At 46.9% G+C, this 5,153-nt stretch overlaps 1 protein-coding gene across 1 annotated transcript in view; it reads left to right on the top strand.

Annotated features, from left to right (window-relative positions):
• Positions 1–5,153, top strand: part of FGF12 (fibroblast growth factor 12) — a 343,626-nt gene that overhangs the window by 48,046 nt on the left and 290,427 nt on the right. The gene's annotated exons all lie outside the window — the stretch shown is intronic.

Raw genomic sequence — 5,153 nt, 5'->3', positions numbered from 1 at the left:
AGGTTTTGCCCACCCTGCCCTAGAGCATCGAGGCCTGGATGAATATGGGAGCAGGGCTGCTGGTGCCGCAGCGAGCAATGTGAGCCACCCAGCTTGGCACGCGTGGCAGGGGGACTAAGTGCAAGCATGCCTGATTGCAATGCCTGCTAGTGCCTTGGCAGCTCCTGCCACCCTCCCTTTGGCATGGGGATCTCCACAATGCCTGGCAAATAACACCGCCCATTTAACAGAAGGGAAAACAGAGTCCTGAGGCTAGATCACTTGCACAGCGACACGTGCCACGAGTCAGTGTTGCTGCTGGGAAAGGAGCACTCATTTGTCTCCTCAATTTTATCCCAGCTAAGTTGGCTTTTCCTCTTTAGCATTTTTTAAACCCTGTTCTAGGCCTGGCCTCGGTGGCTGAGAAAACGAGCGGGTCCCTCCATGCTGCCACGAAGCGTCAGAGTCTGTTTTTAAGCCCTGTTGATAAAGCAAGAATCAAAAAGCAGGAATAAATCATCCAAGGACAGGATCTACCGCTGTGAAACCATAACACCCGTGCCGGTTTCTGAGTGACCTTGTTTTTGTCTGGGGCGTCTCCCTCCACCTGAATTTGCCTTGTGACTTCCAGCACATGGGATTACAGTAATACCGCCTTTGAGAAGAGTGTGAGCTACCTCCTGCCAGCCTTTCATCCATTCATACAAGACATTTGATGCACAAAACCTTCTGTACACAGCGTATTATGCTCCTCCTTAATGTCTGGAAGAGCAGCAAATAAATACTCATTACCATGAGCATTTTGTGTGTCGGAGGATAAGCCCATTAAATGATCAAGAACATGGGACATCCTTTTTTTCTAAATCTGCTTTGAGCTGAGGAGAGACTGAGATTTTCCTAAGCCACTCTGTTAATCGAGCCATGGAAGTGTCTTCTAGTAGGTTCCAGGTCACATCATGGACTTGTCATTTGACTATATGAAAGCAATTAAGGAATGGGTCTTTTCTGCTTGCCATGTGCAATATCAGGCTTTTTTCTTTCCATGCTGTCGCTGTCTTCCACTTAGGAGTACGTGCTGTGTGTGCGTGGCAGTGTTGCTTTCGAATCAGTGTCGCCGTTGTCTTCTGAAAAAGTTTATCGGTCCAGTAGTGTAACGGTCACGACTATTCTTGTGCTTTAAGACACTGGCTTGGGAGACCTGTATTCAGTTTCCTTCTCTGCTGCAGATTGTGACCTTGGTTAAATCACTTGATCACCTTTGCCTTTGTTTCCTGTCTGTAAAATGGGCCAGATCTGCTTGGATGCCTGGCACTTATGAAGTGGTGAAGACTGGGGGAGCTGTAAGTGTTTAGCATCTTTGGTGTCCCCAGGCTTCTGGCCTTTGCTGGTGTCCATAGGGGGTCAGGAAGGAATTTACCCCGCTATCAGATCGTCGTGGACCCCGGGGGGTTTTGCCTTCCTGTGCAGTGGGAAACCTTAATTGGACCTGCTGCATCCAATTAAGAAGTGGGGATCTTGGTGTTTTGGTCATTGCAGTTTCATAGATAGTTTATTCAAACACTTGTATAGGGTGATTTAGACTGGGGTGACCCTGTTTTGAGCAGGGCTGGTTTAGATTTGGCTCCCTGAGGTCCCTTCCGGCCCGACTTTGTCTGTGATCCTTGACGATCTCTGGAAATTCCCCCAGTACCCCTCCCTGATGTAAATCCCCCACCTCCTTGGGGTGAAGCTACAGAGGGTGAATCACAAATATATTTGGGAACAAACTCTATGCCATAAGGCGAGAAGCTGTGATAAATACTGGGTGATGGTAGATTAGGCCCTACCTTTGCTACAGGAAGGGAGATCACTTGTTCCGACTGCTCTCCTTGGGTTCCCATTAGACTTTTTCCTCTTTGATTCATTTTTGCTTTCACAACTGATAAACTCTTGTGAATAATACTCCTTGAGGTCCTTCCTTGCCTGGATATTGCTTTCTTTTCCTTATCAGAGCCCAGCCATTTCCATGCTTAATAGAAAGCAACTCTCCGAGCATCATAAGTGTTTTGGTCTCTGCTCCACACTTCAGAAGGGCAATGGGTCTTTAAGAAGGGGGAGACGCACCTGACATCAGGTTCTCTTCTCAGCGAGCCTCCCCTTACCTGTCCTCTGCGTTTCGGTGAATGCAACCTCTGGCTTCAACTCGAGGATGCTTTTCCCCTTTGGTCACGGCGCTCCATGAGCAAGCGGCATGCGGCTGCATTTTGACAGTGGCTCCAGTGATATGATTTATTGTGGGAGAGATGTAAACCCATGCACAAACGCACAGGATTTATGCACCCCTTATGTCCCCCTGAAACAGCGTCTCGTCTGGGCTCTGGCCCTCTGCGGAGGAGTGCACTTTGTCTCCTTTTGGATGAGAATGAGTAATCTCTCCATCAATATTTTCTTGACACCTGCGACATGTTGTCTCAAAACTAAGTCCTGTGAGCTTTCCAAATACTCCCTGTGTTTTGATTGGGTTTTTGCCCAGCTGGGTTGGGGTTGTTGATGATGACTTTATGGCTGCATTCAAAAGGGGCTGAGCATTTCCCAGACCCAAAGCAAAATGTGCTGCTACTCCTCAAGAATTGTCCTTTATCGCTTGTTTTTTTCCTGCATTAATTAAGAGAAATCCGATATCTGACTACAGAGAAAGGAGGCATGTGCCCATCAGATCTTCTATGGGCATTGTTTAAAATTGCCAGATATAATATTTTGCCTTTTTTTTTTTTTCTACACTGATCTTATTAAAATGTAAACTGGGAACTAAATCCCTCGAAGCCAGTGGAGTTGCACAGATGCAGAATTGGTGTGAGATCAAATTCCCACACTCCAGTTTCGATTTCAGTCTGATGAGGCAGAATCGGAGGAGTAATTTGGAACCGTGTGCCTCCAATATTGTATTTGAATGTCCTGGGGGGTGGGGGGGATGATTTGAAATAAACACACAAAATACATGTTTGATTCCTCACTGTTTAGCCAGCTTGACTCACAAGTGCAGCAGGATCAAAATTTACTTCTGAGTTCAAATGATAGTTTCCTAATGTCTGCCCTATAAAACGTATCTTTTGCTTTCCCAGTTAAGAAATTTCAAAAGAAAAAAGGTGTTGGCTTTAATATTTTACCTTTTCACCATTTATTGCAGTCGTTATTATTCTATTTTTTATTAGTAGTAGTCATACATTTAACTTGGCATTCCCATTTGAAGTAACTCCCTCTGTTGTACACCTTGATTGCCATGCCTTTGCAGATGGCTGTGATTCCAGGATTTTGGCTATTTGCTGTCAAAGAAACAAGGGGGAGAGGGGGCTGTTTGTTTGGTTTTGCACTTCCTGGGACCACTCTTGTTGGATTTTCCCTGAGTATCTGGGCCTCCACTGATTGCTGCATTTAAGTCTTTCCCAGTCTCCCTCTTGCAGGTTCTTGTGTATAGATAATTTCCAGATTCATATAGGAGCCTTTAAGCATCTTCACATCAATATTGGGAACAGGGTCCTCCGGCACCTACGAGACTGCCCTTCTGCTCTAATTGATCCTGGGAGCATTCAACAGGAATTCCCCTCCATTACAACTGAGTAGGCTGCTGGTGGAGGGCGGTGAGGGAAGGAAGGGGAACACCTCGACTCTGTAGTTCACTTGTTTCAGCTGCTTAGGTGTGTCTACACATGCATTAATGCACTTTAGTTAATGTACATTAAATCTAGTATCTCTGTTCTGAAGTACTAGGAAAATGCACATTAGCCTGTCTTAATACGCATAAATTAAAAAGCAGTTTTAAAGTGATGCTTAATGTGCATTAGCCTATTTTAATGCATATTAACTAAAAAGCATGGTTTTTAGTGGTGCTTTAATGAGCATTAAGATAGGCTAATCCACATTAAAGCACATGCGTAGACGTGCCTCCGGAGCCCAGAGGTTCATCATGCCAGATGTGCTGCCACAGTTCTTGGCAAAAGGTGGCTGCTGTTCAGTTTTGGGAGCCAGGAGTCCTAGCCAGACACAGGGGCTCCGTTGTGCTGGGAGCTGTATGTTCATGTAGGAAACACAAGCCCTGCCACAGAAGAGTTATGACAAGGTATAACAGAGGGTTATAATTTGGGGAGGAGAGGGGTGAGGTAACAAAAACAGGTGTGTTTTCGTGCAATACGTAGTGGTCTGGGATTATCCTTTCCCCAGCTGTGGTCGGCTGGCAGTGTCTGTCGGGTCAGAGACCAGCATTCACAGAGGGATATAAAGGCAGCTGGGATAGTGGCCTTGGGCACCGGGTTGCTGGTTGGAGTAGGCCTGAGCAAGGAGAAGGAGCAATTCTGCTCAGTCCCTTTGCAGCTCATTCTGGGACCATCGAGGTATGGAGCACCCTGGGTGAGCGACACATCAATCTCATGTGAAAAAAAGCGATCCACCTGCAGCTTGGCTTCAGCATGGGGCACCACTAAAAGTGGTGGGTGCACAAGTTTCCTTGCTAAGAGCTAATCGTTGGGGGCAGTGCTAATTAGCATGGCCAGGTGGATGAGGCATGATGAAGCAAGGTTAAATTGAATGAAAGAACAAGCCAGTGTTGCTTTTTCTGCAATGTATTTACAATTTGCTTGTAAAACTTAGCCAGCGTTGGACTGCGGTTTAAAAGTGTAGATAGGATATTAGCTTGTCACCAATACAATGGGCAGGATTTACTTTAGCAACACCCCTATGGAGCAGGGGTCTGCTGCTGTCCCCACTTCATAGGTGGGGTGGGCGAGGAATTAAGAGACCAAGACCCAGATCCACCAAGCCAGTTAAGCACCGGATTCTCCATGGGTTTCAGCAGGGAGTTGGGTGCCTAACTGGTTTGTGGATCTGGCCCCCAATGACTCGCCCAACATCCAACGTTGTGCAGCAAGTCATAGAATCACAGAAGTGGGGTCGAAGGGACCTTGTAGGTCTGCAAGTCCGACCCCCCGCCTGGGCAGGAGAAAAACCAGGCTCAAATGAGTCCAGCCAGGTAGGCATCAAGCCTCCTCTTAAAGCCCCCCAGGGTAGGGGCCAGCACCACTTCCCTTGGAAGTTGGTTCCAGATCCTAGCCACCCTGACCGTGAAGTCGTTCTTACAGATGTCTAATCTAAACCTCCTCTCCAACAACTTGTGGCCGTTATTCTTTGTTATGCCGCGGGGG

Source organism: Gavialis gangeticus, unplaced genomic scaffold (genome assembly GCF_001723915.1).
Source record: "Gavialis gangeticus isolate Ggan-Ray unplaced genomic scaffold, GavGan_comp1, whole genome shotgun sequence".
Lineage (NCBI taxonomy): Eukaryota > Metazoa > Chordata > Crocodylia > Gavialidae > Gavialis > Gavialis gangeticus.
The sequence above is the reverse complement of the archived record's forward strand: the minus strand, read 5'-3'. Positions and strand labels throughout refer to the sequence as shown.